Here is a 12,726-nt window from a genome sequence, read left to right as displayed (position 1 = left end):
GACAACATCTTTTTGATATGTACGATATTGCAGGGCCCCTGTTATTAAGAAGAACGATGCGAAGACGGACCTGCGTAATTTCTGAAGAGGACGATCTGCATTCTGAACTACAGTAGCTGTGACTCGTGTTCTGGGAAAATGACTACAACAAGGGGGAAATTCTTATTGCTGTTCCATGCGGTACTAATGGCTCCGAGCACTATGGGACTCAACATCTGAGGTCATCAGTCCCCTAGAACTTAGAACTACTGAAACCTAACTAACCTAAGGACATCACACACATTCATCTCCGAGGCAGGATTCAAACGTGCGACCACTGCAGTCGCGCGGTTCCGGACTGAAGCGCCTAGAACCGCTCGGCTACAGCGGCCGACGTTCTATGCGAAAGTCCGTGATTTCACACTAAAATAAGGAAACGCTTCGCATCGGATAAGGAGGAGACAGTTTTGCGCCACCGCTATATCGGTATGAAGGAGGCACAAGAAAATGTATCACTCATCTCGTCCATGTCGTTCACGAGTGTCGAGTACTGATAACTTTGAAAAAATGAATGTCTTTAAGAGGAGTAGACATGCTGCTTCTGGAGAATACAGAGGCCACGTGAAGAAAACAGTGAAGTTGTGCGCACAAAGCTATCCCGATAGATGGTGTCCAAGACGAACGACAATTCAGCGAATGTACAAAAAATTATTATGGAAAGGCACTGGAACACGAGGCAGAACAGTATACATATTACTGAAAAATGAAAGTAAGAGATGTAAGTTATTGAGAAGGCGTACTAGGTTAGGCAAGCTGAACATAAGAGGCAGTGAACACTAGAGGCAGTGAAAATGTTTGGAGCTATGTGATTGGCCCTTACTTCATTGAAGAATCGTAACGGGTAAAAGACATGCACAGTTTCCTATCGAAGTACTACCGGCTCTTCTAAAGGAAGTATTACTTGAAATACGTAGGTATTTGTGTTGAAAACGGGTGGGTGCCTGGTTCACTACTCGCTTTTGGCTAGGAAGGTGCTCACCCATCTCCTCCCTGCTTGCTGGATAGGTCGTGACTGTGTTAACAACTGGTCTGCACGTTCGCATAATTTGACGCCACTGGACTTTTTTTCTAGGGTAAACTCAAAGATGAAATCTATGCACAACTTCTGAAGGTACAAAATCGTTTAAAACATCGCACTGTTGTAGCATGTGCAATGATATCGAAGGCATCTATCCTGAAGGCCTCAATTCAGCGACTTAAAGATGTATTACGGTAGTACCTGAGCATTTCGAAGACAGAAATGGAATTTTTAGGGGTTTCCATGCCCACATTTCCTCTTCGTTGCTCTTGCAGGCGTAATTTTGCAATGTAAGTTTGTGTCTTGACATTGACCTCAAGCCGAAGTACGGTGTGTGCTAGAGGCTACCTCATGAGTCACTGTTTACAGTGGAAATCACTTTCTTCGCACTCGGGTTCGTTTGCCTTCAGAATACCTCTACATCTTATTGCCCGTTATTCCTTCGTGAAATCCATACTTGTCACTCCACCCTAAATTGTTACGCGTCTCGAAGCAAGCACTGAGTTACCTCCGTGCTTTAGTGTTGGCATTACACGCAAGGGCTGCAACCCCGTATGTATTTGGCCCAAAGTTAAAAATGTAAGAGAAATCAGCAAACGAAAATCAGTAACGGAAAATAGTATGCTGTTACACTAAGAGCTGAATAAATTACGTTGTGACTTAATCCGTCCTTTTAAAATTTGCAATTCTGAAAAAGAAAGATTGTAGCAATGGTGGAACATTGGTTAATCCAGCAAAACAACTTATACCTCGGATGAACTTCTCAACACCTGCCTTTTTACCCATGCGGCGACACATTGCTGTCTGAAACGTCCGAGGGTGACGCAGGGAGCCACGTTTTGGCACCATTACACAGAAGGGTTGTAGACACTTTTAAGCCAAATTTCAAACTTCTGCGCTCAACGAGAGAAAACGACGGGGTTTCAAAGGAGTGAATTTTTATTTCTTTTGCTCAGGGTACGTATTTCCCTCTTCGACGCTGTTGCAAAATCATACATTTATGTTCGATATTGGTGAAAGTAGTGACGTATGAAATGACAAGTAGTATTTTAATCAAAAGTTTTTTGTTTCAGGTTCACTGTGTGGTTGCAGAATGTAACTGCGGAGGAGGATTCCAATTAACAAGGTAAGTGACAACGCCATTTAACTGACTCTGATGGTTTAGTACTGATGTTCAGAGGAAACGACATAATTTATTATCTTATATCATCGTACTTTCATGGTGGTGGTGATCCATTCACTAGAAATGTTTGTATCCTAAAACGACGCTATGCTATTGTAACAGAAATGTGATATCTCAGTATAGAAGCCACTATACAGGGTGAATTACCTGAAACTTAGACCGCAAATATTACGCTATTGATGTGCGGTTTTCACAGAATGGGTTGGTATTCAAGGGCTCGAATTTTTAGCCAATCAACAGGTTGTATAATGCTTAGAAAGTGTATTTTTTCTGTAAACTTCCTCTTTATTAAATGTAACAATGCTTATTGACATTAACAAACTAAAAGTATGGCCAATTAGGATCTCAGCGGTGTTTGATGCAGGATTCTATTTCTGGTCGTCTACGAGATATCTTATTTTCAAAAGTTCCCACACAGACACCGGTTTGTGCCATTTAGCCTGCGTACTTGCTATAAACAGTGTTGTTACGTATGGTTACAGTGTGGTTGTGTGTTCCTTGAGTACACTGCGACCGGATAATCAGTCAGTGTGTGCCAGTACAACCAGTAGGTTGTTAGTGGACGATGGCAGTTACCAATACAGAAACAACCGACATGTTCAAGGTGCATGAAGAGTGTAGGAGGGACGAAGCTCGTATGCGGTAAGATATCCCGATAGATGCCAACCGCCTCTGCAGTTATTTATGAATCTCTTCAACCAGTTACGTGAAAGTATTAGCGTAACACCTAGACAAAGTAACAGAAGGAAAGAAGTGACGACAGAAGAGGAGAAAATTAATGTTCTTGCTACTGTTTCAGCTGATCCACACGTTAGGTCCGAAGCAATCGCATAAGGAAGTGGCGTGAATCAGGCAAGTGTCCTACGCATTCTCCATCGTAATAGGTTACATCCCTATCACATACCTCTCGATTAAGAGCTGCGTGGAAGCGATTATGACTATAGTGTTAATTTCTGCACTTGAGCATTAAGACAGGATACTCCACATGTATCATGTATCTTGTTTGCTGATGAAACCACATTTACCAATCATGGGCAGGTAAAACGCCGAAACATGCACTGTCGACCTGATGACAATTCCCGTTGGCTTCGTTAAGTTTTATCTCGGTGTCCATGTAGTGTAATCGCGTCATGTGGGGTAGTGAACCATCAGCTCATAGGCCCGTTTATCATAGGCGTAACACTGAACGCGCGAAAGATCGCCACCTCCTAACAGACCATCTTCCATGGATGTTAGATGTTTCATTATAGGTTAGGAGGAACCTGTGGTACCAACATGATGACTGTCCAGCCCATAGTGCTCGAAGTACTGCAACATTTCTTCACGAATAGTTTCCAAATCGTTCGATTGGACGCAGAGGACCTGTACCTTGGCCGGATCGCTCCCAGGATTTGAAGCCTGTAGATTTTTTGTGGGAAAACGCTGTCTACGACGACAGACCATCTACACCTGATGATATGCAATGGCGTATTACTGTAGCCCGCTCGGACATCTTTGAAATGCTAGCACGTGTGCAGCTGTCTTTCCACACCAGCCAGGAAACGTGTATTGCCGCTGCCAGTGGTCATTTTGAACACAACCTGTGATGGCCAATCGTCTCGCTGCTGATCAGAATCCACATTACTAATGTCTGTACTTGTGTTGTTCTTTAGTGTGTGCTACCACAGGTATTGTACAAGTGTCGGTGTGAGAACTTTTCAAAATACGATCTCTCGTAAGCGACACCCACTAGAATCCTGCAACAAATACCACTGACATTCTAATTTATCCTACTTTTAGTTTATTTACGTCAACAGGAATTGTCCCATTTAAAAAAGTGTATGTTTGCACAAAAAATACACATTCTATGTTTTGTTACAATCCTTTGATTGGCTAACAATACGTGCTCCTGAATTCCAATCCATTCTGTGAAAATCGCATAGCAATAGCACTCTTCATTTCCGCAGTATTTCGGTGATTCACCCTGTATACAAGGCTGTGCTATTTGCTTTGCTTGTAGGGTATCACTTCCAAATACGTGTTTGCTAAATTTAAATGCGAACATTTTAGGTTAGGCTTTACCGTGACTGTTATTGACATTAAATGAAACATCAAGTTTACTGTTACCAGTCACTGTTTATCTATCTCCACGATGCGTTTCAAAGGTTTAAACCTCCATCATCAGGTGGATTTAAATTTCTTAATATGACATTTGTGTGTATGTTGTGTTACGATTTTTTTTTTTTTTTTTTAGGAACTTGTGGCACTCCAGTGGTCACATGTTCCTTTCACTGTCGTGACATATCACATGTATACTGTCATATTTGTGTAGTTACATTTAGCGGCCTTTGTGTCTACTCTCAGCGAAATATGTTGCAAATACACTTAGTAGAACAAAAGTAATAAATTTAAGTGTTATGCACACTGCGACAGTTTTTCATGAGTCTTGTTGTTTATGACTTTATAAATGCCACAGTGATTGCTGACGGAAAGAGACACGTGCACCAAATTTGGTTGAAGTCGATCCAGTGATTTAGGAAGAAATGTGGAACACACACACACACACACACACACACACACACACGTGTTCCATACATACAATTCTGGTCGCTTAGGTCTTTTCGAAGCATCTGATTAATAATGTATATTCGCGTGTCCTGCTGTGTTGTCTCCATTTTACATATGCGCCAGTTTTGCATTTATGTGCACTCGCTACCTGGACTCCAGTCAGACTGCGAATTATTGTTGGTCTCACGCCGCTATTTCTAGCCGAATTACATTCCCGACGCCCACTCCTCTCTTTGATGCTCATCTGTTTCTCGCACTGGCATTCTATGAATCGCAATTTCTCTCAGCGTTTTCCAACTCTTGTGGACGTGGTGGCCGACGAAATTTGATAAATTTCGTACTGGACTGAAAAGCGTTATTTAAGCTGGAACCGCCGTTCCTGTTTATTAGGTTTTCTGATGTATTAAACTCCCTAACAATGCCGTCCCAGAAACTCGGTGATGGAAGACGATACTGGTCTCGTCGTATTTAATTTCATTAGTGCCTGGTAACAGCGATACAGCCAGAATCCAGAATGCCCGAGAAAGGGGTGGGGAGTTAGACCGAGGAAGCTAAGACAAATGTCTCTTATCTACATTATACTGGAAAATGTTCAAATGTGTGTGAATTCATAAGGGACCAAACTGCTGAGGTCATCGGTCCCTAGACTAACACACTACTTAAACTAACTTATGCTTAAGAACACCGCACACACCCATGCGCGAGGGAGGACTCGAACCTCCGGCGGGAGTGGCCGCGCAATCCGTGACATAGCGCCACAAACCGCACGGCCACTCCGCGCGGTCATTATACTGGAGTAATATCTGGAACGATAGGTAGATTACTACGGAAACATGGTACCTAATGTATTTCCCTCCTTCCAACTAAGATAACAAGTGTTCTTTGTAATGTTAAAGACGATCTAGGTATCGGAACACTGAGTGTGTATCGCATTCCACGCGAATGTGGCGTGTCTTACTTGGAACTGAGTATCAGAAAAGTCGAGCAGAGACACAAGGAACGTCAGCGATATACACGACTAAAGTAACTGACCAAATCAGCTGTCGTTCAGCATTTCCTCCAATGTAATCATAAAATGAAATACGGTGAGACCAGTATCGTTGCGCAAACGTCAAGTCATAGGGGCGCAACGTAATGAAGTAGTGTGTGGAAGACTTCGAGGAACGTGTATTGGAGTCGGAGCCTTTGAAACCCACCTGTTTCGTCAGATATGTTGACGATACTTTTGTTGTTTGGCCTCATGATAGGGAGAATTTGAATGCCTTTTTAGAACATCTGAACTCGATCCACCCGAACATTCGTTTTACGATGGAGCTGGAGAAGGATGGTTGCCTTCGCTTTCTTGACGTTTTGATTAGGAGGAAAGTTGATGGGGCATTGGGACATGCAGTTTACCGGAAACGTACTCATACTGGCTTGTATTTACAGGCTGACAGGTGTCACCATCCGCTTCACCGTGAAGGGGTACTTCGTACCGTGGTACACAGGGCTCATGTCATTTACGACACTGAGACTTTGCCAGCTGAACTAGCTATATTTTGTCAAAATGGTCATAGTGAAAGACAGATTGAACGTGCGTTGCGCTATCGACCACTGTACACGGGTGATTGATGATAATACCGAGTCGACACCTGAGTCTACTGTCTTTTTGCCTTACGTGGGAAGCACTTCCAATAAGATCGGTCGTATTTTACGGAAATCCGATGTGAAATTTGTTTTCCGACCTCCACCTAAATTAGAGTGCTTTTGGATTCTGTTAAGGATGATCATGGTTTGCAGTAAGGCAGGTGTATATCGCATTCCTTGTAGTTGTGGTATGGCAAATATTGGTCAGACTATCAGAACCGTGGAGGACCGATGTTCCGAGCATAAACGGAACACACGATTACCACAGCCAAGCCGGCCGGAGTGGCTTAGCGGTTCTAGGCGCCACAGTCTGGAACCGCGCGACCGCTCCGGTCGCAGGTTCTAATCCTGCCTCGGGCATGGATGTGTGTGATGTCCTTAGATTAGTTAGGTTTAAATAGTTCTAACTTCTAGGGGACTGATGACCTCAGCAGTTAAGTCCCATAGTGCTCAAAGCCATTTGAACCATTTGAACAACAGCCAAGTAGATCTGCTAGTGCCGAACATTGTTTGGATACTGGTCATCCAATGTTATATAACAATACCGGGATATTGGCATGCACGTCCAGGTGTTGGGACAGTGGTATTAAGGAGACGGTTGAGATTAAATTAGCGAGCAACATTGTGAACAGGGATTGAGGTTTTTTCCTTTTAAACTCTGCTTGGAATCCTGCTCTCTCCCTTGTCAAAAAACAGAGGGACAGAGTCAATGTTACCTGACTTACTAGTTCGTAGTCTTTCACTATCGATACCTCTGACTTTGATCATCTTTGGTGGCTATAGTGTTTAGTGTGTTTGTTTTATCTTTCCTGAATCAAGACCCCCCAAGTTTTTAGATCTGCCTGTACATCGCCTGTCCGTTGCAGTTTCTGCCTTGAAAATGGCGGGATGTACTCGGGCCGAAATATTTGCGGTCTCTGTAAATATTACCTGGCTGAATTCCCGTAAGTTTTACGAAATTAATGTGTCAGAAAACTAATAAATGGGGACGTCAATTTCAATTTAAATAACGCTTTGGGGTCTGGCACTCAATTTATTAAAATCTCGCCGGCCATCACATCCAACAGAGGTGGGAAGTGGTGAGAGAATTTGAGTTTCACGGAATATTAGCGAGAGCTCTGAAAAACGTAACAGCATCCAAGAACGTAGTGAACGTCGAGAACCGAACTAGGCTGCAAATAGCGGCTTGAGGCCAACAATAGCACACGGACTGCTTGGAGTTCAGGTAACGAGTGCAGATAACAGCAAAATTTCCAGCATCTGAAGGATACCGATGGGTCGTTCGTAGAAATATTGTGCGTGGAATGGAAACATCAACTAGGTACAATAACCGGATGCACACTATAAACATTAAGCATTGCAGATCATACTCGTATGAAATTAATAAAAAAGCCCTAGAATATTTAAAAAACATAAGCTGAAATAAAAATACACGGGTAGCCACGGGCAAACTTGCTATCTTTCCCCTTTTAACAGGTCATAAGTGTCTAAACTGTATATTACACAACTTCAGCCAAATCTCTAAGACCATAACCACAGGTGTCATTATTTGATTTTCAACTGTAACGACTTGTATCAAAAACAACCCGATTTTCATGAATCATGTAGGAACAAATTTTATGTGCTGCATTTAGCTCGACTTTAAACAATCGTATCTTGACAATGGATGAAGATTATTGGTCAAAAACAATGTCGTTTTGACTTTATCCCTTCATTTACCTTCGTGCAATGTTTGAACAGATTCGCCGAAAATTAAATTACAGAAGAGGTGTACTTCAGAAACCTTTCAGAAAAACTTTGAAACATCGTATCTCGACAATGGATCGTTTTGGCTTTATCCACGTATCTACCTTTGTGCAGAGTTTTAATCGATTTGTTCTAGCTAAAAGTGTAGAAGTGGCACACCTCCCTGAAAAACGTCTTTTTTGCATGTAAGATCCAAATGAAGCAAGATTTTTTCAAACGACTGAATCTCTTGCACCAGGGTCCGATACGCCAATGGATCAGATTTGATCAATCAGTCTCGCTCCAGTCTGGAGTTATTTAAGGGTTACGTATTTACACGAAAATCCGAACGAGGGTGACTGTTTCTACACGTAAATTCTAACGAGGGTGACTGTTTTTACACGTAATTTCTAACGAGGGTGACTGTTTTCACACGTAAATTCTAACGAGGGTGACTGAAATCTAAACGAGGGTGACTGAAATCCGAACGAGGGTGACTGAAATCTAAACGAGGGTGACTGAAATCCGAACGAGGGTGACTGAAATCCGGACGAGGGTGACTGAAATCCGGACGAGGGTGACTATTTTTGCACATAAAATCCGAACGAGGATGACTGAAATCCGAACGATAGTGACTGTTGTTGCACGTAACATCCGAACGAGGGTGACTGTTTTTACACGAAAAATCCGAACGGTGCACACAGAAGTAGTGCCATTATCCGAGCATTAATTTCAGCCCAACTAAAATCTTTTATAAAGGGATTTAACCGATTCGCACAATCGGCCTGGGCGCCAGCTCCGGTTCGTTGTGCAAACCTTGCTTAATATACTGTCACATGGCTACAGTAAGGCAGACGTTCGAATGGGTATACAAGTGGTCCTAGCTCAAATAGGAACCGAGCACCAAGGAACCCCTCCCCCAAACCACGATTCTGCACGTGAACTAATCAGACATATTTGTTAGAGCGCTTCGACACTGTAACGATAATAATATATTTCAGATACGGTACTGTCAGAATTTAGCAACACAGATAATTTTGTCACCGTGTATTATAAGATCCTGCTTTTCACCCAGATTGGGAAATGACTTCAGTTTGTGGTAGTTGGCAGCCACATCTTTCATACCCATTTAGGTATTCCCATTTAACAAGATTCGTTGCACCTCCTGGAACTCCAATCCTCAGTCCTTTAAGTAAGGTATGGGAAGAGAAAGCCACTAGCGGAAGCCTCCTGACACTTGCTCTCGCCACAGTTCCACAGTTCATGCACTACCATTAAGTGGTTCACTTGTTCTTGAAAGGCTTTTGCTCAAAGCTCGGATGGTGGCTTCAGATGGACGTGCAGAGGATGGCATAAATGCACAGTTTGCATTTTCCTCTCGACTTCTGCCCTCGGCGACCCTCCTTTAGGACGTCGGGTAACTGCTATAAACGGATAAATTTTCTCACTGAGAGTTGGGCTCAAATACACCGATGCAATACGTGTGATCTTATTAAAAGCGACAGAAACTTGTTTGGCGTGGGTGGAAGTTTCGCAGTCCTGTACTGTATATTGTGCAGCTGATAAGCATAGTGCAAAGTCTGATCTGCAGAGGACCTGAGGGTGTACATCAAAAGTAGCATACAGGTAGACGCTCCCCGAAGACTGAAATAAGCGATCGGGTGTTCCCTGGCCAATGCTTATGGGTTCCGTAACGGCTGATCCTTCTAAAACCAAAGCACAGACAGATGATGCAACACCGCGAATGTTTGAAGGACAGCACTGCCCGACAACTGCCCGAATAAATTTGTAAGACGACACGGATCCAAGGAAAGGGTCCTAGGGGTCATGACCCCCTCCGAAGGACAACTTACGAAATCCACTTATAATTTTACGTACGTCAGTTTCACAACTTTTTGGCCATCTTATGGTGAATAATATAGCAATAAATATTATTATATAAAAAAATAAGAAGGAATACCACTTCTTCGTTGCTCGTCTGAGAGGTGGCGTGGCACTCTGACCGACCGTAAAATACATTCCACTCAGAGAAACGCACACATTCACAGGCTGGCAGTATCATCTGCAGGCAATAGATCTATCATGTTAATGAAATCAAGGACGGTGAGTAACACAAGGCACAAAAAAGAAAAATTCCCTAAGGAAGACCATAACAGAAAGGTGGGCCTTTCCCAAGCTTGGACAGAAACGACCGAAACAAAAAGCATTTCACCCAGTTCACATGCTCGTACAGCCTTTGTCTTCAGACTTGTCACATTCATAATAGCAAGTAAAATGCTCGTAATGCTGAGTGTACACTTGGATTGTGAAACGTGTAAATTACTAATTAGTCAAAATTGTCAAAAAATCTCTTGATATGTTAGTTAATGCGTTAACTGCAAAAGACGTCTCTTTCCCAAATTTTGACCACTTATCAAATTATGTATTCCTCTAAAATTCAGTTTCTTTGATATTATTTTATAGCGTTTTTTTTATCAATAGCGTGGCATGATAAAACTGAGGTTAATGCAGAGCTGTATTTGTATAGTGGGGAGGGGGGAGGAAGAAAGTTGCTGTTTGTTGTGGATATTGATAAAGTAAAGTAAACGTTGGTTTCGTGCTATATATATATATATATATATATATATATATATATATATATATATATATATATATATATATGAAGGTGGCGTATGACGGTGAGACCCATCACCGTTCTCCAACGGAAACGTCTCAGATTAAACACGTTTTTGAAATCACCCCAAATATTATTAGTGTCCCCTTACTCCTACAACTGTGCCCTGGATCTCCAAATGTTTTTAATGTCTGTTTACTCCTCGCCAATGAACACTTTTTTCCATGAAATCATTTAATTTATTTAATTTTTCAGCCCTTAGGAGTGTTTGCATGGCCGTGATCCCTTCATAAGATCCCACTTGCTGAAAGAGTGCAATTGTAATTGCATTTGATTCTGGCTACGCAATGTTCACCAGTCAGAAGACTTTCTCTCTATTTACACAGATTATGGATGGCGATTATCGCTGAAACAACTTATTTTTGGTTATACCGTTGTTTTTATTCACACCAGTTTCATCTGACTGTTAAAACCGGTTTTTATACCTGCTGCTCCACGTAATAAACGTAGAAATTGAAGAAAGACTGAAAACTTTTTGGTTCTCTCAGTTTCATGCTGAATTGCCCCCTCTGTTTATTGATTGGATAGCCACTGAATTGTTATTTAATTATTTAATGGGGTAATAATAATTATTAAAAGGTGGCAATTTTATTTAAGGACCGTTTTTTACTCTTGTTGTGAGTCAGCGATAGCGCAATGCTGCTCGCTTGGGAGAATACACATTTTATAAGGATTATTTGATCCAGGAAACACTTTTGCGATCACGGTTGCGATTTAGACGGTATTCGCGTAATTGTACTGATTAAAAGTTATCGTTTCCGAAAGACGCAGGTTCGATTAAAGCTGTGTGCACTTTTGCGTGTATAATGGAAATATTCATAACACGTCGCGTAACAAAAAGAAACATGCGAATCACAACCGTGGTCAAACGAAGAAAATATATGATAACATAAATGTTCTTCGTTGTTATTCAGGACTGGCTCAGATTAGACCTTGCAATTTTTAGTTATAGGAAATGACAAGACGTTACACTTGGGAGATATTTGTTTTGAATAAATTGTATTTACCTTCTCTCTCTCTCTCCTTCATACAGCCTTTATACCTTCCCATCGATTAAGGAACTTTTCCTTCTCTACCGACCAGTACGAGAACAAAATTCAGACTCAACAACATGTCTTACATCGAATTATTACATGCTTAACCCTTAACAATTATATATAGTTTCGTAGCACAAACAATGCTAATTTATTCCGTGCACTAGAAAGTCTTTGAGAGCACAAAAATGAAAATAATAAAATTATAATTACATTTTTAATATCATGAATACTTCTTTAAATCATGAAAATAATGTTTGACATCGTCGTAATATTGATTTTCATCACTGTAGCACTACAATGCTACATAAACTCAAAATGTTTCTCCGCCCACCATTCATCTCGAAAAGTGGCAAGTAGTTGAACACTCAAAAAAAAAATATATATATATATATATATTAACAGTATTCTCCTATTGACTATAACTTTTTGAAGTTTTGCTCAAAAATCATGTTGTGATAGGGGATCATGACACTGTTTGGGCATTAAGAATAGTCAGTGGTGAAAGGGTGAAAACTGAGGTTCATAAACTCTGTTTTTAGTGTTAATTTGTCCGTTTCCAACCGCTGCAAACAGATAAAGGCATATTATTTAGACAGAGGCAGTAGAATAATTACTACCTATTTTTATTGTTGTTAAGTTTTTAATTTATTACTGTTACCATGATTTCCTTTCTCTTTTATTATTTCATAAAAATATCAGACAAATCTTTAATCTTTTAAAGCAAATGATGCATTGCACTTCATTGTTAGGTAACTTCGTAAAATGTTTCCAGACTAGAGTTGGTACCATTGTGCAATACAACGGAGGTCTTTCGACGACAGGAATAAGCTTCTATGCAGATCATGTGGGGCCAAGTCTTGTACACTTCACATACACG

The 12,726-nt window shown here is 41.3% G+C and overlaps 1 long non-coding RNA gene across 1 annotated transcript in view; it reads left to right on the top strand.

The window, feature by feature from the left end:
* Positions 1-12,726, top strand: part of LOC126473143 (uncharacterized) — a 1,059,929-nt gene that overhangs the window by 962,334 nt on the left and 84,869 nt on the right. The window contains exon 4 of the long non-coding RNA XR_007586417.1: positions 2,131-2,183. This is a non-coding gene — a long non-coding RNA (uncharacterized LOC126473143). The remainder of the gene's footprint in view (positions 1-2,130; positions 2,184-12,726) is intronic.

This window comes from Schistocerca serialis, chromosome 4 (assembly GCF_023864345.2).
Source record: "Schistocerca serialis cubense isolate TAMUIC-IGC-003099 chromosome 4, iqSchSeri2.2, whole genome shotgun sequence".
Taxonomy (NCBI): Eukaryota; Metazoa; Arthropoda; class Insecta; order Orthoptera; family Acrididae; genus Schistocerca; species Schistocerca serialis.
This window is presented reverse-complemented; position numbering and strand designations above follow the sequence as displayed.